Raw genomic sequence first — 23,743 nt, 5'->3', positions numbered from 1 at the left:
CCTCGGGGAACCTTCCGTGAATGCCGGTAAGAAAAACCGGGCATTTTGGCTGCTCACAACACCACCTTCCCCACTATCTTCTGAACGCTGCAGGCAAACAGGCCAGGAAGATGTCCCAAGATGGCGCCGGCACACACGCGGCTGCAATGAAACAGCTCTCTAATCCATCCATCCACCCTCTCAACAATGGGAACTGTGAGTACTCATCCCCATTATCTAAAGCTGATCTGGATGCCAGCCTTACCACAATTTTTGATAAGCTGGTTAATAAAATAGAGAGCGAAGTGCATAAAGATACCACGGCCCTATCTCAGGAGATAGCCAATATAGGAAGCCGCACAGACATATTAGAAACCAAACACGATGAACTTTCACTTGCTCATAAAGATTTAAGAAAGGACTGCGAGTCTTTGGCTGATAGCTTTGCCTTTATGCAAGCACAAGTAGATTTGGATAATAGGAACAGACGCCACAACATCAGACTGCGAGGTGTCCCTGAAACTGTCACTGATCTGATACGGTTTCCAAGATCTTCCATAATCTTCTCCCTGACAAACCAATGTCAGCATTTACATGGGACCGTATACACAGAGCCTTGCGCCCCAAACCCCCACCTGATAGACCACCAAGAGATATCATCATGTGCATGAAAGACTTTCTTATCAAAGAAGAAATCATGCGTGCTTCCAGAACCTCCCCAAACATTGCTTTCGAAGGCTTTCCTTTCAAGCTTACAATTCCACATAATGGCTCCACATACACGGTGTACAATGTAATCGAAGGCAAAGAATTACTCGTTAAACTGGGCCTACTTGATCCGGAACCTCCGAATTGATTTCCTTCCACTCCAAGACCCTCCCCAATCTGGTCAACCCCGTCTTCCAGACGCAACACAGTTGAACAAAGAAGATGGCGTCAACCTTTCCAGAACCAAGCCACTTGATCACTTTATTTAATCGATGTTCCTCTCTTCATAAGGTTCTATTTGATTCCTAGTCCTACCCTGACAGAATTTTTGTTTCTTCTATGCCATTCCTCATTTGGATGGATCATTTTAAGCCCAGACCTTCACTTCATTTTGCCATTCTTTGAACTTCCCTTTCAAATGGAACTGGGACATCATCGAGATCATTAAGAATCTAAATAGAAGAATAAAAGTTCCACAACCCCTTCCCAAATCCTCTCCCTCCCCCCTTCCTCCTCCCCCCCCTACCCTCCCTCCCCTTTCCCCCTACCCACTCCCCCATTTCCCCCTACCCACTCCCCCATTTTTGCCTTTTTTTTTTTTCCTAATAACTATCACTAAATTGTCTAAATTGGTAGATAACTCTGTTGTTACACTAACCCCTCTGGTTGGCATTTAATAGTTTTTGTTCCAGTTTATTCAATTAGCCTGCTAAGTCCGTCGTTGCTGGATTGTCCCCCCACCTGCCTAGGCGGTTAACTGCTGCATCCTTAATTTGGAGGATGTCGCACTTGATTGCGTTCGCAGGATCAGGACATGTTTGTCCTCTTGAATCAAGTTTAAAAGTTAGTGACAAGATATTTCTTGTCCCTTTGTTTTTGTTATTTTATTTTGCAGTATTTACCAATTTCATTTTTTTGGATGATACTATTTCTAGATTAGAAAATTCCACTTGACAATCCAATTTTGTATTCTTTTCTGTTTCAATTATTCATGCTTTAAATACAGTATACATATTATGATAATATTTCTACAAATATGGTATAAAATGTCACACTCACTTAAAATGCCAAACATGAATCCCCCTTTATACACTCACATGCTTCTCACCTATACACCACTTTGTGGATATATGATTGTCTTTTTCCATAAGCAGAACTCCCTACACGTAACCAATGGGCCTTAAAGTCATATCCCATAATGTTCATGGTTTTAACTCACCTCACAAAAGGAAAAAGGCCTTTCAACACTACAAAAGAATAGGCGCAGATGTTATCCTTATAGAGGAAACTAAATTTTTCTTCCTCTAAACACCCAAACTATTTTGACAAAACATACAATCAATTTTAATATACCACATACCACAACAAAACTCGTGGTGTTGCTATCTTTATACGTAACACTATTATTTTTGACATACAACGTATATATAAAGATTCAGATAGCCGCTATATCATTATCAAAGGCCAGATAAATAATAAAGAAATCACTATAGCATCAATCTATGCCCCTAATGAATCTCAATCTACCTTCTTCCAGCGCTTCTTTGAATCTCTAGATAAATTTAGCTCTTCCCATTTAATTATAGGTGGGGACTTTAACCTAACATCACACCCAGCCCTAGACAGAAGTAAAATTTCCCCATCCACCAAAGCTTTCTCTAAATCTTTGAACCGATCCCTTAATAAGTTTCAACTTATAGACTCCTGGAGAGCGCATAATATAGGCGCAAAGGTTTATACACATTACTCACATCCCCATGATGTCTATGCTAGACTAGATTATATATACTGTACACCTATACTGTTAGCTAACTCCTCTAAAGTTATTATACACCCATGCCCCTGGTCGGACCATGACATTACATCATTTGAAACTTCACACATAGGTCTCACACTCTCCCCCCTACAACTGGAGATTAAATGATACAATCCTAACTGATGCCTCAATGACACAGGCGCCATTTCAACACAAATTGAGAATTATTTTACAGACAATGTCAATGATGAAACTCCTCCCACTATGCTTTGGGTGGCACATAAAGCAGTCCTAAGAGGCCATCTAATTAGTCTTGCTGCAAACAGAAATAGACAAAGACTCGCGGACATCAAAAGTCTTACCAAAGACCTAAATGACTTATATCATAAATTACAAGAAGCTCCATCACAAGAAATTACCAAACAAATAAAGGACAAACGTAAAGCTTTGGATGTTATACTTTCAGCAAACACAGAGAAATCATTAAGATTTTCCAAAGCTAAATTTCTATTACATAGCAACTCCCCCTCATCTATGTTTGCCAAAAAACTTAATCATGAACACAAACCCCCACACACATATAAACTCAGGGACCTCAATGGAAACATGATCATACACCCTCAAGAAGTACTTAAATTATTCTCCTCATTTTATAAAGACCTTCTCTCAAGTCCTCAACCTCCTATAGACCAAACGTCTAGACTGTGGATAGAGGACATTCAACTACCCTCTCTCACTCCACAGCAGATGGAGACGTTGAATGCCCCCTGTTCAGAAATTGAGTTGACCCAAATTATTAAATCCCTTAAAACCACCACAGCCCCTGGCCCAGATGGCTTCTCATCTTCATATTATAAAAAATTTGCCCCCCTCTTAACTCCTCACTTGACTAACCTTTTTAATCACATTATCAATGGTGGTCAATTTCCCAATGAGATGCTTCTATCCAATCTTTCTCTTATTCCTAAACCGCTTAAAGATCACTCCCTTCCTCAAAATTTTCGCCCTATATCAGTTTTAAATAATGACCTCAAAATCTTTGGAAGACTACTTGCAGATAGACTGGCAAAAGTCATCACGAATCTAATACACATTGATCAAACCGGTTTTATCCCTGGAAGACAGATTGTTGATAATGTTAGACTGGTCACCAATATTATTCAAGACGCAAACCTACAATCTCGTCAGCTTTGCCTCCTAAGTTTGGATATTCATAAAGCGTTTGACAGCGTTAGCTGGTCATACCTCAACTTTATTCTACCCAAATATGGGATATCAGATAAATTCTTACAGGGATTTAACGCCCTTTATCATAATCCCCAAACTAGAATAAAAATCCCTGGTCATAACTCAGATTTTTTTCCTCTTAGCAGAGGAACCAGACAGGGATGTCCCCTTTCCCCACTTTTATTTGCCCTTGCCATTGAACCATTAGCCCATAAAATAAGGAATAACACAGATATAAAGGGATATACTAAAGCGGAAGATGAATTTAAACTCAGTCTATACGCTGATGATGCTCTTATATTCCTCACAGAACCCATTACCTCTATCCCATCCCTCCTTAAGGAACTGAAACTTTTTCATAACATCTCAGGCCTTAAAATTAACACAAATAAATGTTCTGCCATGCCAATTAACCTTTCTCAAAACACGCAAAATTTATTATCAAGCAATTTTCCTTTCATATGGTGCCCTAACTCATTTAAGTACCTTGGAGTTTCTATAACCCCAACGCATAATCTACTATATAAGTCTAATTATATTCCCCTTTTTTCCAACATTAACACAACTCTCAACTCCTGGTCTTCATTTCATATCTCGTTCCTAGGCAGAATATGTGCCATCAAAATGACAATCCTACCCAAACTTTTATATTTTTTCCGCACCCTACCAATTAACATTCCTAAATCTAAATTAATCTCTATACAAAGAATTATTAACAAATTTATATGGGCAGGGAAAAAACCCAGATGCAGCTATGCCCTGATGCATAGACCCCAGTCTTCGGGAGGCCTAGGTCTTCCCAACATCTGGCTATATTATCTTGCAGCTAGATTAACCCAGCTTTCCCAATGGTTTACCCCTACACACGAGACCCCTTGGAAGAAATTCAAAATCACCTCTATTACTCCACTGTATCTACAAGGAATATTATGGTCTAACACCACATCATACAGTAAACTTTCCAAACTCAATATTATAGTTGCCCAATTTTTCCAACTAATAACGAATAAACACAAAGACACTTTCAAACTCTAACACCCCCCCCCCTTAGCCTCCTTTTTAGGAGACCCCAGATTCCCACATGCATATAATAACGAAAGACCCTACTCAACTTGGATTAATAAAAATCTAACTAAAATGGAATTTTATCCCATTCCCATCACTACAATCTATACATGGCCTCCCTTCCTCAGAACTTTATCATTACCAACTAATTAAGAAATTCTATGCTGGGAATTTTGCACTTTCAACAAATCCCTCCAACACTGTGTTTGAACAGATCTGTATCTCCTTTTCTAGAGACAGGGGTTTGATCTCAAGACTATATAATTTCTTAAACAGTGTCGGAGTTCCAGAAAAGTCCTCGCAGATGATTAAATGGGAGACAGATATAGGCATCATTTTCAGCATAGAAGATTGGTCGTCTATGTCAATTAATCTACGAAAAAGTAACAAAGCCATATCATTCAGAAAAACCCCAACTAAAGTATTCTCAAGGTGGTACCTAACCCCTGCGAAATTACATTTATATTACCCTTCAATCTCTCCAAATTGTTACAGAGGTTGTTCAGTTCCTGGCACGCTCATCCACATATTCTGGTCCTGTACCTACCTAGACCCAATATGGCGTAAATCCTTTGAAATTATTGAATCCTCCACCAAACCAAAAATAACACCTACACCAAAAATATGTTTACTATATGCTAATATAACAAATGTCCCCCTTCCATGCACTAGACTAATTCACTCTCTATGTAGCTCTATACTTTGGATGATTGCATACAATTGGAAATCCAACAACCTCCCATGGCAACAAGTCGTTTCCAGAATGGAATCACTCAAACTTGCAGAATGGATATACCACACCCTTAACTACACTATTCATATACACAAAAGTAAATGGTCTTTCTGGATTTCAGATTAGCACATATGTGTACTTGCATATTTTTATACATATGGCTTTTATACCCGTAAGTCTTTGTATACATAGTCTTCTTGAATACATGTCTTCATCTTGGATTTTATAATCTGAAAATATATTTCAATATCTTGTTTAAATGATAACTTTTTAACATTGTGATATGCTCTGTTAATATACCTATTTTTTATATCTCTGTGAAACTTCCAAATAAAACTTTTGTAAACAAAAAAAAAACTTTTGTATGTTTTATTGTAACCTTTGTCTGTACTGGTGCCTTCACTAAAGTCCCACCCATAGTTCTAGTATTCCGTTTGGGATGTGGCACCATTACAGTTAAGTAGTCTGATAGATTTTCTAAATTCAGTGATAATTTTTGCATACTCTGTGATGGTACTGTAAAAACTAAAATTAGCAATATGTTCAGCTACCTTTCCCATGAACATTGATACCATATAATTACTGTATATTTTAGTCACTTGGTGGGAACATGGCAGGGCCTGGAAACATTGGGGCACATTCTGACGGTCATTGGCTGAAAAGTGCCATGTCAATCATTTGACCCCGTATTGCATTTAGTGTGGCTCAGAAGTGGTAAGAATTTGTTTCAGTACCATGCAAAATCTGTTCATTAAAATATCACATTAGTGTGACTTTTATGTAATGTAACAGAATGATGTAGCTTAAAGTTGACGTAAATTACCTTGATCAACAAATTATTTTTCCATTTTGGCTACCCTAGCGTATTATCTATATATTTTTTTTCAAGACAGGGCTTTAATTTGGTAGCAAATCTGGATATATACAGTATGTTTTTATTTCCATGGGTTTTATTGAGAATAAATTGTAACTAATTTGAAAAATAAATGTATTTTTCTGTAATTTTTCCCAATGTGTGTACATAATTTGCTCACCATCATAAATTGCACCCCAAAATATAATTACCTAAGTTTGTTGTAATATAGTGAAATAGTAAAGCTCAAAGTAAACACATACATTTTACTTTACCCTTTCAGTGCAACATTGAGACTTTTAGTCTTAATGTTGCACAGAGAAAATTAGTGTGCGTAAATTGTTAGTGTAACTTTAAATTGGATTGACGAGGGCACAAATTAGCATGACCGCAACTTTTTCACAGGTATGCAACCGGTAAAGATTTAAATGACCTTGTGTCCAATTATATAAGCATTTGATGTTTGTGCAGTGAGCACAAATATCATCCAGATCATTCACCATCATTGTTGCAGCTTAAGAATTTTTCGGGGGGGGGGGGACATTTTTTTTTGGCCCCATGCACATAGTCGCTTTTGTACATACAAAGTACAATTTGGGTATTTGGATTTCTGTGCCCAAAAAGCACAGGTGCTGCCGATGTAAGCAGCAGATTTGCAGCAGGAGATCACTGTTATTAGTCATTTATTGGTGCTGTATGCAGAGGCTGTGCAGGGCTATATAGGGAATTGGAGTACAATGACGTCAGTTATGACATCACAACACATGAAAATTGTGTTCTTGTGCAGCACTCTGTGAAAGTTTTGGAAGTCCAGGAGCTGATCATTTCAGCTTATGGGCTTTGTGTCAGATTTCTGGCTGTTACAGGAATTCAGAAGTTTTAGCATTTACCCCCGCTGGGAGCCGCTGATCCCCACCACCATTTTAAAATGGCACTGAGACAAAGCTGCTATCCCAGTGCCATTTTAAAACAGCTGATCAGGTATGCCAGCCCCTCCCCCTCCATTTCTGGAATTTCTGGCGGTTGAGCTTGGAGGAAGACTATGTGATTAAAGTAGTTGTAAAGGTTTGGGGTTTTTTTTGTTTTGTTTTGTTTGTTTTTAAATAGCGATGAGCCGAACACCGTTAAAGTCTATGGGACACGAACATGTATAATCAAAAGTGCTAATTTTAAAGGCTTATATGCAAGTTATTGTCATAAAAAAGTTTTGGGGACCTGGGTCCTGCCCCAGAGGACAAGTATCAATGCAAAAAAAGTTTTAAAACCGGCCGTTTTTTCGGGAGCAGTGATTTTATCAATGCTTAAAGTGAAACAATAAAATTGAAATATTCCTTTAAATTTCGTACCTGGGGGTGTCAATAGTATGCCTGTAAAGTGCCTGCCAGGTTGCGTGCTCGGATAAGGGTCTGGTATGGATTTTTGGGGGGACCCCCACGCAATTTTTTTAAATTGTGGCGCAGGGTTCCCCTTAAAATCGTCTGGTATGGATTTTGAGGGGGACCCCGACCTTTTTTTTTTTTTTTTTTTTTTTTGCGCGGGGTTCCCCTTAATATCCATACTAGACCCAACTGCTGATGAACTGCTGCCCCTACAGATACGCTACCACCCAAGTGGAGTCTACTGAAGTTAGATAGAAATGGGATGTAGCTGTGGCGCTGTTCTAATTTGAAATGAGAAACTTATTGTAGTGAACCCATTGTGTTACACCCTCTGCAGTTTAAGGGAACTTGAAGTGGGTGTATGAGGGATTTAATTAGCACAGTACAAAAAATATATAAAAAATATATGTAAATGAATCTTCAGCAAAAAGCAACAATATTCCTGTGTCACACCCTCTGTAGAGTGTGATACCTTGTGAGGTGTTATTTTGAGTAGGTTAACCCCTGATGCAAGAGAGATTAATGTGTGAATAGGAGAATACAAAAATAGGTGAAGAAAAACAGTAATGATTGATCCTATTATTTATCGGTGCTGCACCCTCTGCATATATTCAGTGCAGGTACTGTGGACATGTGTGATCCTATGTGAATAAATTTATAAAAAATAAAATTATTATGCTTAAAGGTTAATTGTATCCAGATACTAAAAATTCAGTTACTAAAAATTCAGATACTAAAAATTCCAGAATGTGTTACATCCTCTGTACCTGGTTACTCAAATAGTGTTAGCATGCCGGTGTGTAAAGAAAGCCAAAAAATGTTATTAAAATATCTATGAACTGAGGGGCGTGGTTTATCCCTGCTAGAAGATGGCCCCATAATTCCTCAGCTCCTGCTGCCGCCGAACGTTCTGACCGATACACGGAGGTAATACCTCTCCACTACGCCCCACACTTGCCTGCAAAGCATGGGGACAGCCTCCCGAGCCTCATCGGCGTCTCGATCCTGCTCCCCCCATGAACAGGGAGGGGGGATCAGCCAAAACATCCCAGAGATGTTCTGGACTCAGAGGGGGAACATGGCGACATCCCGCCACACACACACACGCAGGCTGCATCCTCTCAGATGACGGGACTCACTCCCACGCCTTCCTCACAAGGGATAACAAGAGAGGGAGACACAGATGGCAACCATGCAGGCACCCACAACTACCGCAAAGATGCTGGCCCGACTGACTCACTTAGACCACGGAGAGCCAGACGGGGCCGTTAACATCACCTCTCACATCCCCAGTCGATCTGTTGCACTCAGCCCCGTTTGGCAGGGTTAAGTACTTACGTTTCCTGTTTTCCAGTAGTGGTTGATTCCTGAGCTGCCCTGTTGATTTTGACTACCTACCCCTGTTAGGCTCCTGCAACCCAAACTTTCCGGTGTAAGTCGTGCAAAATGTTTAGCATATACCTGAACACACATGATGAGGAGGTGCGACACACCAGTCTACTTGACTTACACTCCCTCAGTGCCCGAAGGCCTAGAGACGTTACACGCCGCCACCCTCACCTTCTCGCCGTCAACTGCCTCCAAATATGATGCCCGACATTTACTGTAACGAACTTTCTTCAGATGCCACTCAACACCAGATATTCTAACAGTGATGGCCAATTACATCACTTTGCCTTCCATCACGCTAAACAAATACAGATTTATGCTCCAGCAGACTTCTGGGTAACTAATGCTCGTTGTTTATACAGGGAAGGGATGCGGTGAGGTGGACGGTGCAGTATATAGCTACATACTCAGAAATACCGATCCCCACGTTACTTACTTGGGAACCAGGGACAGCTCGGCATACAGGGCTCCCCCTCCAGCAACACTATTGGTGTTTCCTTTTGCCACATGGGGGTGAGTGCGAGCGTGACCCCAGCGTCCCCCTTGCCCCCCCAATTCACACTCCCACTGACTGGGAGACAAGACTATGATCCGATTATTATGGATAGCTACCGGTATAGCCAGTTGTATGATTTGAGCATTAGAAGGCACTTGTACACAGCTTACCATCCACTCCTCCCCTTACGGGGACCTCTAATACATGGGTCTTACCGTACAATGAAAAAAAGGGGACACTCGGAGAGGTAGAGTAAAAGGGCTGCGCACCCCACAAGATGCATGAGAAAAACAAGAACACAAAACCCCCCTGAACGGGGCTTTAATGCAAAAAAAGTGATGGAATGGTCAAATGTAATTTTTATTGATACACAGGTTATAAAAAGTATTAATGGGTTTCGGACATTGTAAGTCAAGACATGGGCTGTAGTACAAAAATTGTTTAAAAGAAGCTGGCAACAGTATACAATCCGATATAAGGGGCATACAATCTACTAACTCATACAATACAGTATATGCAAGGCAACAAGATCAAATTTTCTTATTAAAGTCCTAACGCGTTTCGACCCCAGTGGGTCTTCTTCAGAGGACAGATGATTAACAGCTGTAAAAATGTAAGCATGTATCACAATTTTTCAGAGAATATAGAATAAATTACATATATATATATATATATATATATATATATATATATACATGAACATCTTCATATTTTGCATAGTTACCAGTCAGGTTGCTTTCGATGGCTATAGATGACCATGATGTGATGGGGTGGTCCCCTCCCCTTTCACCTCTGCTTCCCAGATGGTAGGCCAGCCCCCCAGAGAGGGGGTGTCGAGTCAACCTGCCTTACAAGGGGTCACATGCAAGCTGCCCCCAAACAACCAGAGGAGGGTGGGAAGGGTATGCACCGCACCTATGGTAAAGTAACAGTAATGCTAGTTTGAAAGTAAGAACAAGAGGAGTTACATATTCCCAAAGTGATGAAAGGAAATGAGCAAATTCCACTAACTGTGGGCAAGGCCCATGTGGATTAAGGTTCATAGGTGGTTCCATGCATGTGCAGGGAGCAAGGTATAACAGGAAAAAAAAAGAGGGGGAGGGGAAAAGGAAAATAGTGATGGTAAACAAGTGAGGGAAGGCGGTGAGGGAGAAGGGGGGGGAGAGAGAGGGGGCAAGAAGGAAAATGGAGTGGAAGGATGGGGCGGGTATAAGGGCTGAGAAAACAAGCCGCCTGCAAACATGCATGGACCTTCCACCAACAAAGAATGTACAGTAAGTAGGAGAAATATAGGCAATCCCATTGCGGGAATAGGATTAGGATGCCGGTGTGTGGAGTGAAGACAACAGACCAGCCCAAGGGCTGGAGAAAGGAGAAAAGGGAGAAAAATAGCTGTGAAAAGGTGGGGGAGGAAAGAAGAAAAAAAGAAGAAAAAAGTGACAGGGATGGGGGGGGTGGATTGAGAAAACCATGAATGGTGACAGATGTGAGTGAAAAAATTAAGTGCACAGCAACCAAGCAAGTCAAAACCTGATAGGTGAGAAAAGCCCCTTAGTAGGGGTAGTGTGGGGGAAGCAATGGTGATTACCTTTTGAAGGGACACAGTAGATCAAATCAGGATGCCAAAGACTCTAAAAAATTGTGAGTGTATTGGCATTAAAAATTGAGTAGATGAAAGTACAAAATGCAGAGATATACCTTGTGTGTGATCACATCACAAGGAACAGTAAAAGAAAAAGAGCATAGGTTTCTTACCAAGCAGTCTGTAATTACAGCATACGAGCGTTAAGCGGGATTGGAGAGGTAGCAATAAACCTCCCCCGCCGCCCGGTTTATATATCAGATTACTGATTGGTTCCAAGGTGCAGTAGACACTCCCCAGTTCCCTCCCCCAATTGGGGGGGAAGAGTGGTGCTCAGGCGCACACCGAGTGACCCCCCCTGCGTTCCGGAAGAAAAGTCTTCCCAGTTCCCCCGTCGTCTCCGCCGCAAGTGCACGCGGAAAGGATCCGGGACGCCGCTGGCAGGGAGGAGGAGAGCGCCCAAACCAGGTGCCGCCACCTGGTGGGTGCATCAAGAAGGCGCAGGGCCCTTGCGCCATCCCTCTTACCCTGCCAGGAAGGCAGGTATGACGCGATCCCGTCCCCCGGAGGGAGGACACCGCCAGCCCTGGGAGATGGATAGAACGGCATCTCCCCCCACAGAAAAAAATGGGTGGTTGGAGGAGGACAGAGGGAGGGAGGGGAACAAGGAACAAAAGAGAAAGGAAAAGGAAAAACAATTTACACACCTTGCCATTGGGCAACGGCTGGGCAATCGACTTATGTATAATTGTAAATGATCATTGGTTGACTATTAAAATATATACTGTTTGTAGGTTGCCACTTCCATGAGAAATAGTACTCGCATAGTTGATAAACTATAGCATAGTCAATTCTATAAAGTAAAACAAAAAAAAAACAGAACTATGAACTGGCTTTAATCTAAAGCGATATCCCTCTTGGCATATGTGGTTATTCCCATACGGTCTTACCATACCCATACCACAAGACCCAGTTAGGCACCTCCGGGGATAGAGACTGATGGGGGGACCCCAATCCCACTTGCCACGGGGATAAACTTGAGGCAAACCGCAACCCTTGCCCAAGGTCTGACGGAAATATCTGAGAACATCTGCATGATGGGCACAGCATACTCCTGTTTCAGCCCAATCGTCTATTCCCCCTCCTATCCCCCATGGCCCAGACTGTTGCCAGCTGGGTGAACATCGGAATAAGCGATGTAAATTGTGCTAGCTGAGACCCTCCTGTTTCCCACTAGCCACAGCTCCCGTAACCTTCCCCTAGCTTGGTAGCATTGAGCAGGCACTGACCCGATTAATTGGGCCTCCCAATGACCAGGCAGTTATAAAGAGTACACACCCTGCCGCCCCCCGGACTCCATCCCCCCCTACAGCTACAAGAGGGGATGAGTCGTCGTCCCCCCCCCCCCCCCTTTTTTTTTTTTTGATGCTCCCTGGAGGGAGGCCACAACCTATACACCATTAGGTCCCTGGGCATTTTGACCTTTGGCCCATGCCTGAGACTCCATTAGAGACGGGTCACAAATAGAGGAGAGGCAGAAACTGCAGACCCGGAGCCACTGCTATCCTACACATAGCAAACATAGTTTGATAAGGGATAATATTAATGCTTAATAATGAAAGAATGTTCAAATGTTCCCCTGTTACCTGTTTACCTGTTTTTGTATTTCAAAAGTTTTGTATTTCTTTGGTTTGAATTCATAACAACTGCATATGTCCACGGTTAGATACACGGCATACTTCCCAGAGGTCTATACGACTACCCAACGGAATGGTAGTGCACAGATCCACGCAACAGGACTATGCTGAATACTTTGGCCTTATCACTTACCCTTTATACACGCACTTAGACAAATTGTCCCCTTCCCTCGTCTCAACCCTATGAACCCGTAGAGCTTACCTCCACCCAGATGATTTACTATCCAGTGGCAGCGGGATGCCATAATCCCAGAAAGCCTCTTCTATTCTTGGTATTTACCAACCCCCATACAGTGAAGCTGCGCTGAGCAGTAAACCTGTCAGCTTCTACATACCAGCTACTCACTGTACCCTATCGACACGAACCGTGTTTGAGCAGGAAGAGCTGGTCCCCCCTGCACCTTGGTTCTATTTTTTGGTAAATTAACCCTACCCCCTCTTTACCCTCCGTGGGACTGCTCGCTGAGCATACTCAGGACCCGTCTCCAACCTGACCCCCTCCCATCCACTTGAAGATTTCTGTACCCTTACCATGTCGCTTCATAATACAGCTCACACCCCGCTACAGGTCCAACTGTGTTCGCTGAACATCCGTGGCCTTAACACCCCTGAAAAAAGGTCCCAACTACTATACACCCTACAAAAGTCCAAAGCCCACATAGTCTTTATCCAAGAAACCCATTTCCGATCAGACAACATCCCCAAGCTCCAAAGTAACTTCTTTCCACAAGTATACCATGCCTCCAACGACATCTCCAAAACTAGAGGAGTGTCGATCCTGATCTCCAAACATTGTCTTATTCAAGTTCTAGATGTCCAGCGCGATCCCGACGGAAGATTTATTTTCCTCAGAGGAACACTACATAACAGACCTATCACACTAGCTAACCTTTACGCCCCAAATAAACACCAGGTGCCATTTTTTCGCAAAACTTTGAAACACCTCACATCCTTCCAAACTGGCATTTTAATTGTAGGTGGAGATTTCAATGTGGCACTCTCCCCCTCCCAGGACACTTCAAAAGGAACCTCCTCTATGACCTACAGAGCCCTACGAGCTATCAAAACACAACTCAGTAACCTAACCCTACACGAAACCTGGCGCACGCTACATCCACATGATATAGACTTTACATTCTTCTCCCCACCACACGGCAAATACTCCAGGATTGATTATTTCTTCCTGTCACAAAATTACCTCCTAACCAAAGCAACCATAGACCCCATGCTTCTATCGGATCATAACCCCATTTCCATGACCCTGACATTTCCCACCACACGCACCACCTCCTCCATTTGGCGTCTCGACAACTTTTTACTGACTGACCTTGAAATATCCCAGACAATCAACAATATTTTCAGGAAAACACCTCCCCGGATACATCTCTGGCTACATTGTGGGCGGCGCATAAATGCGTATTTAGGGGTGACCTCATCTCCCTGAATGCCAAAAGACTTAAGGCCAGAAGAGCACGAATTGAAGAACTATCCATACGCATTAGCACCCTAGAACAGACACACAAACAAACCTTGGCTACCAAAGCTCTCACCGACTTAATGACAGCTAGAGAAGAGCTGCTAGAGGAGCTGAACAAAACTCTGAAGCGCAGATATGCACTTACACAAAAGGTTTTCTATCAACACGGGAATAAGTCGGGAAAAAAAAAGCAGCTTTGACCGTTCATACTATCAAAGATCCTGCGGGTAACACATTTACAGCACCAGAAGCCATAGCTGACCAATTTGTGCAGTACTTTACCAAACTATACAATTTACCCACCTTGACTGCGACTGGATGGGCAATGGACTGAAATGAGGCCATCCTCGACCTCCTGAGTCAGTACAGCCCCACACCCCTCACGACGGAGGAAACTACAGACCTAAACCGTCCTATTTTGTTGGCCGAAACCATAGCCGCCCTAAAACAATTGAAACCGGGCAAGAGCCCAGGCCTGGACGGCCTAACTGTCGGCTACTACACATCTTTCACCAACATACTACTCCCACACTTCACGAAGGCTTTCAATTCCTTATCATCATCACCACAGGCCCAAAAAGACATTCTAGAAGCGCACATTATATTGATACCAAAGCCAGGCAAGGACACCACTATAGTATCCAATTACAGGCCCATCTCACTCTTAAATGTGGACGTAAAGCTATATGCCAAGGTCCTAGCTAACCGTATACTCCCCCTCCTCCACAAACTGATCTCATTAGACCAAGTTGGCTTTGTCCCTGGACGTGAGGCCAGGGATAACACCATCAAGGCCATTAACATTCATCATTGGCTTACAAAAACGTCTAAACCAGGCTTTATGCTGTGTCTCGATGCGGAGAAAGCGTTCGACAGAGTGGCCTGGGACTACATAACAGCGACGCTACAAGCTATGGGTTTCCCAGATATTTTACCCAACTGATATTGCCTGTTTACTCATCACCCACTGCCAGGATCCGAGTCGATGGTCGCCTGTCGGACGCCTTCTCCATATCCGATGGCACTCGCCAGGGATGCCCCCTGTCCCCTATTATCTTTGTGCTCACCATGGAACCCCTCCTACGCAGACTACGTGCCAACACAGACATAAAAGGAATTGATATAAAGTCCAAAACCTACAAAACGGATGTGTACGCGGATGACATTTTGCTTTTCTTGTCAGACCCAATAACAACCATACCTAATCTATTGAAAGACTTTGCTCTCTTTAAAAATATCTCCAACCTACAAATAAATTTTTCTAAATCCAAGGCACTGAACATATCCCTCCCCCCAACCTTGGTAGCACAATGCAAATCCAACTTTCCCTTTACTTGGGAACCGCACTCAATTACTTACCTGGGCATAAAGATTCCCACAAAGCCATCAGAGCTATTTTCTAGCAACTTCCCACCCGTGCTTCATTCCATACAACAGGATCTCCACAAATGGACCACAGGCATCTTCTCCTAGTTTGGGAGAGCTGCCATTATCAAAATGAATATCCTACCCAGACTCCTATACTTATTACAGACCCTCCCGATCAAAATCCCTGCCTCGTTCTTCACATCCTACAAAAGGATATGCAGAAACTTTATTTGGGCAGATAACACCCCTAGATTGAATTGGGACAGACTGGTCCTTCCAAAAATGAAGGGAGGGATAGGTCTTCCAGATGTACAAAAATATTATTGGGCGTGTCAAGTGTCCAGAATCGTAGACTGGCATGTGCATAAGAAGACCAAAGACTGGATTAACCTAGAGGACTCTTTCGCGCAAATCCCACTAGCCCATACCCCATGGATTGACCAAAAATCTATCCCTATGGAAATTGTGTCTCATCCTTTAGTAGGCACTACCCTACTGACATTCAGGGGGATATGCAAGAAACTAAATATGACCCCTACTCCAGGACCTCTGACCCCCCTGGACGAGAACCCAGATTTTCCTCCGGGTCTCATGGAACCCACCCGAAATGACCTCAGTTTAGCACCACCACTCAGAGCAGAACAATTATATCAGGATGGCCAGATGCTGACGTACCAGGCCTTGACCTCTCGATTCCCTGAGTGGAACTTTCCATTCTTTAAATATTTACAACTAAGACACTTCCTTAATAGTGCCAAACCCAGCACTCAGTGGCATAGAGACCACACTCCCTTAGAGGCACTGTGTTCTAGCACAGAACCACAAAGACATCTGATTACTGACGTATACTCGCTCCTGTTCAGTGGTTGTGACCCCAAACAACATAAGTCAGCAATGGGAAAGGGAAATCGCTCTGGATTTATCCAAACAAGAATGGGAGCGAATATATGACCACATCCACAAGGGATCCGTTAATGTTTCGGCACAAGAAAATGGCTTTAAAATCTACTCCAAATGGTACAGGACGCCTGACAAGATTCACAAATATCACCCACAAGTCTCCCCACTGTGTTGGAGATGTGACTCTGCCCTAGGCTCATTAATCCATGTCTGGTGGGAGTGTGCCCTAATACAACCCTTCTGGCGGAAAGTCCACCGCTTGACAACCCAAATAACGACTTACACTCCAGATTTTTGCCCCAGCTCAATACCTACTCCATCACACCTCTATACCCCAATCAGCATACAAAAAATCCCTTACTCTCCACCTCATCAATGCAGCCAAACAATGCATACCTGTCCACTGGAGAAGCCCCAATCCCCCGACCATCCCTGAACGGCTCCGTCGCATAGAAAGAATAGCGGAAATGGAAAACTTAATTCATCAAGCAAAAGAGACTCTGACCAAATATCACAAAACCTGGGCCTGTTGGATTCACTTTAGGGAATCGCCAGACTTCCAACAACTATCACATATCACGTAAAAACCTAACCCTCCGTATCACCACGTATCTTGACGTCTGCATGGTTTGGTTCACACGCGAGCTGTTATCCCAACCCCACTGCCCCCTGTCCCCCCCACCCCCACCTTTTACTTTGATGTTGTTATTATTATTTTATTATTCTTTTTTTTTTCTCTTCCCCTCTCTCCACTTTCATCGTCTGTTGGGAAAACGAACAACATGACTTCAAGCTCTCATCCAGTACCCACAGTTAGCTCCCGTTAGGGGTGTTTGGGGGAAAAAGGGGAATGAATACTGGCGCTTTACCTCTGCTTCCCATATCAGACAACGTGAAAACAGCATCACAACTCTGTACAGCTAAGTCACCATGGTCACCACCTAAGCACACTCAACTAGGCTATATTTCAAGGGTGCATTGTAATTGTGATCTTCATGCTGAAATTTTCTCCCTCTCCAGTATGTATTACGGTATTTGTCCCCCTGAACCTATTATTCTGTTTGACTGATAGTTCTTTTACAATGCTTATCAATTTGAAACTGTTAATATAAACATTGAAACAAAATATCTATGAACTAAAAGTGTTCTTATAATGAGACCAAATGAATAATGATGCTGACCGCTGTGATTTGAAATATTTGAGGTGTGTTACACCCTCTGTTGAATTTTTAAACAAAAATAGATATGTGCAATATATGATAAATAACATAAAATAATGCATATACTAATACAAATAACTCAAAACAAATACACAAAAGAAAATGACCAGTGCTCAAAAAGTGTCCAGTGCTTGCTAATAAACTATATATAAAACTGACTTATGCTCATAAAACGTCCAGTGCTTCAAAGTAGATGGTATTTTTGAAAAGCTTCTTATTTAGGTGACAGCTTACGAACGTCTTTGCGTCACTTCCGGTCAAACGAAAAATAGGATTCTGACGGCATTCAATTCACCCATGTTTACATGCTTTTAAAATTTGTACAATTGTGAGTATATCTCTTATCTTAACACATAAATATAATATAAATACGGATTTACGATATGGGCATCCCTTCTCTCCCATACATGATGAATTAATAACGTCTCTAACAACACTAAAAGTGAAGTCCAGGGCTATCAAGGATTGCTACACAGTGGCAGATACTGTGACCGAGCAGTACCCCTGGGGGGGGGGTGAGGCTTTTTGGTGAGTGCATTCACAATAAGCGCCGGTTCACATTAGAAGCGGCACGACTTGCAGGTCGCCTCACCGAGGCGACCTGCACACGACTGCCGCGGCGACTTGCAAGACGACTTCTGTATAGAAGTCTATGCAAGTCGCCCCCAAAGTAGTACAGGAACCTTTCTTCTAAGTCGGAGCAACTTGCGTCGCTCTGATTAGAACGGTTCCATTGTACAGAACGGGAGGCGACTTGTCAGGCGGCTAGGTCGCCTGACAAGTCGCCCCCGTGTGAACCGGCTCTAAGAGCACGAATATGGATCACCAGCTGTCACCTAAATAAGAAGCTTTTCAAAAATACCATCTACTTTGAAGCACTGGACACTTTCGTTTTATATACAGTTTATTAGCAAGCACTGGACACTTTTTGTGCACTGGTCACTTTCTTTTGTGTATTTGTTTTGAGTTATTTGTATTAGTATATGCATTATTTATTATTTTATGTTATTTATCATATATTGCACATTTCTATTTTTGTTTAAAAATTCAACAGAGGGTGTAACACACCTCAAATATTTCAAATCACAGCGGTCAGCACCATTATTCATTTGGTCTCATTATAAGAACACTTTTAGTTCATAGATATTTTTTTTTTTTTTTGTAATCTTTATTTTTATTTTATATGAGAAAAAGAACATACATACATTTAGTCTATGGTCATTCTTACCACAGAACATTGCATTTTTCCAGTGCAGACCAATATGTTGATACAAAAACAAGATGTATAACAAATTGTAATACGTAGGGGTAAGGGAGGGAAGGGAAAGGGGGAGAGGGATTAAATCATCTCCGAATTTTATTACACTGCTAAACAGTCATATTGAGTCCTAAGAGGGGGTCCCGCCGTATCAGCTTGGCCGGACCCATCCCCCTTAGCCCTCCATTTTAGTACAGGAGGGAGGGGCCTCTTTTTTTTTTTTTTTTTTTTATTCAATGCCCTAGGATGCCCACTGGGCGGATTCCCCGGAAGGGGGGCCGTAGGCCTCCAACTAACCTTCGCCTAAGGGGAGCGCCCCCTGGGCATCCATTGGGCCAGTGCGGACACAAAGGTGTCTATGTTACCAGGCAGAGCCCCTGACCAATACGTCTAAACAAGTAACAACTCTAATATTTATTAAAGGAGATACAAAACTTGTCTGTAGTCACTGGCGACGCATAGTGTCTCATATGAGCCTTCAGCTATATACCTTGTGAACCATGCATTAGGAAAGAAAAGGTCAACACCCTGTGCAATCAATAGGGCGCTGAAACATTCCACTCAGGTACGCACGTCACCACGAACAGGCCTCCTTAGCTTCAAGGAGGGCTCCGCTAACTCCAACAGCGCGACATCCAGGCTAGAGGACACCGGATTAGTGTCCATGGTGAATCTCCGCCACTGAGCCCAAATACCATCAAAGCGCTCACTCCTATCTTTGCACCTCGCCACCCACTCCTCCGCCTCTTTGATATCATCCACCCTCTGTAGCCATTCTTTTAAGGTAGGGACCTGTGGACGCTTCCAATAGAGAGGTACAAGCCTTTTAGCGGCATTTAGTAGGTGAGGAAGGGCGCTTTTTTTGTAATGGCTTAGAGGGAGGGTGGGAAGGTGCAAGAGGAAATGCTCAGGGGAGAACGGGATCTCAATCTGCAGGGCATTTTTAATGGTAGTCTTTACTTCCATCCAGAAAGACCTAATTACTGGGCATTCCCACCATACATGAAGAAGAGTACCTTTCTGACCGCAACCTCGCCAGCATCGGTCAGAAACCAAGGGGTAGATACGTGCTATGACAGCTGGTACTCGGTACCAGCGAGTTAGAAGCTTGTAGTTAGTTTCCTGCGTTCTAGACTCTATAGAGCTAGAATGTGCTAGTTTATACATGTGTAGACGTTGTTCTGGCGTGAACTCCACCCCTAGGTCTCGTTCCCATTCCCTTATGAAAGCTGGCTTACCAGCGGTGGGAACCGAGCCCAGTAGCCTGTATAGCTCAGAAATCAAATGGGGAGTTGGCTCTTCTTCTATGAAAAGACTTTCTAGTGTGGTGATGGTGTCTAGCCCTCTCATCGGGGTCCCCTCTGTTGCAATAAAGTGTTGGAGTTGCTGGTGCCTCCACCAGTCCATAGGGAATCTGCCGTGGCTATTCCGCAAGGCGTCTAGGGGTATCAACTTGCCCTTATCCACAAATTTACCGTAACTATAATTACCGTCTGACACCCACGTACCGAAAAAGGTTCTATGCTCCCCAGGAGGGAACCACTTATATCCCCCCAGAGGTGCCAATGGAGAGCCCGGGGGCACCAAAGCACACAGGGCATTTGTGCGGTCCCAGACCCGCAGGATGTGAATGGTTAGCGGTGAGGTCGTCTGTGAGAGTCCTCTGTGTTCACGGGGCAGCCAGGGTGCGTAAGACAAGTCCCGGCCTGCTAAGCTCTTCTCCAAGGAGACCCACATTTTTGAACCCCCGTGATGACGCCAGTTAAGGATATGTTGGATCGCAATGGCTCTATAGTATCGTCGTATATCCGGGAGGCCCAAGCCACCCATTTCTTTGGCCTTCTGTAGTAAAGACACCGCCAGTCTTGGTTTTTTACCATGCCAAATGAAATTAATCATTAGGCTTTGCAGCTGAGCAAAGAAGCTCCTGGGGAGGGTAACTGGCAGCATCTGTAAATAAAAGAGCACCCTAGGAAGGATGTTCATCTTGAGTATGCTAAGTTTGCCTAGCCATGTGAAGGAGGTCTTGGTCCAGTTCTGTAAGTCTCTACGCACCATGCTCAAAAGGGTGGGAAAATTAGCCGAGTAAATAGTGTCAAATCGATTTGTAAGTTGGATACCCAAGTACTTAATTGACGTTTTAGCCCAACTAAATGGGAAAGCTTGTTGCAAGTCAGTAGCCATTTTTATAGGGATGGTAATGGGCAGAATTTCGGATTTTGAAAAGTTTATTTTAAAGTTTGACACATGACCGAAAATTTTTAGTTCCCTCATAAGGTTTGGCAGTGACACTAAGGGCTGGGTCAAATGAAAGAGCACGTCGTCGGCATAGGCCGATAGTTTGTGTTCCGTAGACCCTACTGTTACCCCTCTAATATCAGTGTTTGCCCGTATTGTTCGAAGCAGAGGCTCCAAAGCCAGAGCGAACAGTAGGGGGGAGAGGGGACACCCCTGCCTCGTGCCATTCCGTATGGGGAATCCCAAGGATAGATGGCCGTTCACTTTGACCTTCGCACTGGGGGTCGAGTAAAGCGCCATGATCCATCTCAGCATATGAGGGCCCAGTCCCCAGGCCTCCAGAACCGCCTTAAGGTATGACCAATCAATCCTGTCAAAAGCCTTTTCGGCATCTGTGGACAGAATAAGGTAGGGGGTGGAATTCTTATGGGAACATGCCCATTGTATGAGCTGTATGGCCCGGATGGAATTGTCCCTAGCTTCTCTACCTGAAATAAATCCCGTTTGATCGGGGTGAATAAAGGAGGGCAGGACCTGTTTAAGTCGATTTGCCATAATTTTAGCAAAAATTTTTATATCGACGTTAAGTAGCGATATTGGTCGATAGCTTTGTGGGAGAGTGGGGTCTTTGCCCTCTTTCGGCAGCACTGTGATGTGGGCCAGTAAAGCCTCAGGGGGAATCTGGTGGTTTGTGGCCAAAGAGTTAAAATACCTGCACATATGATTTTATAGCAGGGGGAGAAACTTTGCATAATACGCTTTGGAGTATCCATCCGGGCCAGGGCTCTTCCCATTAGGTAGGGCCTTCACTGTTGAAATAATCTCCTGAGGGGAAATGGGGGAATCAAGGTGTAACTGCTGCTCTGGCCTCAGGGAGGGGAGTCCAGCTGTGGCGAGGTATTCGCCAATCGCTTTTAGTTTTGCTGACCGTCCTGTGTGTGAGATATCCTTATCTAGGTGATATAATTCTGCATAATAATCTCTAAAGATTGAGGCGATCCCAGAGGAGTGTAATGTAGCTGTACCGTCAGGGGACCGGAGCGAGTGTACGTGGGCTGTCATTCTTCTCTTCCGAAGCGCTCTAGCTAGCATTCTGCCGCATTTGTTTCCCTGTTCGTAGTATTTATGTGAAAGGTGGCGTAGTTGTCTGCGCACGCGACGGTCGAGGAGGCGGGAAAACAGCTCCCTCAGTTCAGTCAGCCGTTCGCGGGCGTTAGCATCCCCCTGACGTTTGTGTTTAAGCACCCTCTTGAAGTCTATCTGTCTTTCCCTTTTGAGTTTGGAACCCAGGGAGATCAATTCACCCCTGAGTACCGCCTTACCACCGCCTTACTCCCATACCACTCCGTCTGCCATTTCCTCGGACACATTCTCCGCAAAATAGTGTGTGATGGTCTCAGAGACCTTAGCTACCACTGAGGCGTCGTCCAGGAGGTTTTCGTTGAGCCTCCAGGACCAGGCCCTCTGTGTTTCGTCTGGAACCCGTAACACGGCCCATACTGGAGCATGATCTGAAAGAGTGATGTTGCCTATTTCAGCTGACTGCAGCAATTCAAGGGTGTCATGGTCCACACACATAAGGTCTATGCGTGTATAGTTCATAGATATTTTAACAACATTTTTTGGCTTTCTTTACACACCGCATGCTAACACTATTTGACTAACCGGGTACAGAGGATGTAACATATTCTAGAATTTTTGGTATCTGAATACAATTAACCTTTCAGCACAATAATTTTATTTTTTATAAATTTATTCACATAGGATCGCACATGTACACTAGTCCACAGTACCTGCACTAAATATATGCAGAAGGTACAGCACCGATAAATAATACTATAATAATAATAAATAATAAATAAATCATTACTGTTTTCCTTCACCTATTTTTGTATTCTCCTATGAATCTCTCTTGCATCAGGGGTTAACCTACTCAAAATAACACCTCACAAGGTATCACACTCTACAGAGGGTGTAACACAGGAATATTGTTGCTTTTTGCTGAAGATTCATTTACATATTTTTTTTTATTTTTTTTTTATATATATTTTTTGTACCTTACTGATTAAATCCCTCATACACCCACTTCAAGTTCCCTTAAACTGCAGAGGGTGTAACACAATGGGTTCACTACAATAAGTTTCTCATTTCAAATTAGAACAGCGCCACACCTACATCCCATTTCTATCTACCATGTATATAAGCCTTAAAAATTAGCATTTTTGATTTCTCCCATAGACTTTTAAAGGGTGTTCCCGCGGCTTTCGAATTTGCTGCGAACTCCCCAAATTGTTCACTATTCAGCGAACAGGCGAATACCCGATGTTCAAGTCGAACTTACGTTTGACTCGAACATCGGGCTCATCCCTATTTTTAAATAACAAACATGTTATACTTACCTGCTCTGTGCAAGAGTTT

General features: G+C 43.2%; 1 protein-coding gene across 3 annotated transcripts in view; it reads left to right on the top strand.

Moving 5' to 3' along the window:
- RRN3 (RRN3 homolog, RNA polymerase I transcription factor) overlaps positions 1 to 23,743 on the top strand; it is a 1,085,194-nt gene that overhangs the window by 934,952 nt on the left and 126,499 nt on the right. The gene's annotated exons all lie outside the window — the stretch shown is intronic.

This window comes from Aquarana catesbeiana, linkage group LG06 (genome assembly GCF_042186555.1).
Source record: "Aquarana catesbeiana isolate 2022-GZ linkage group LG06, ASM4218655v1, whole genome shotgun sequence".
NCBI classification, from domain to species: Eukaryota; Metazoa; Chordata; class Amphibia; order Anura; family Ranidae; genus Aquarana; species Aquarana catesbeiana.
Note: the sequence above shows the minus strand (reverse complement) of the source record. Positions and strands in the feature narration are given on the sequence as shown.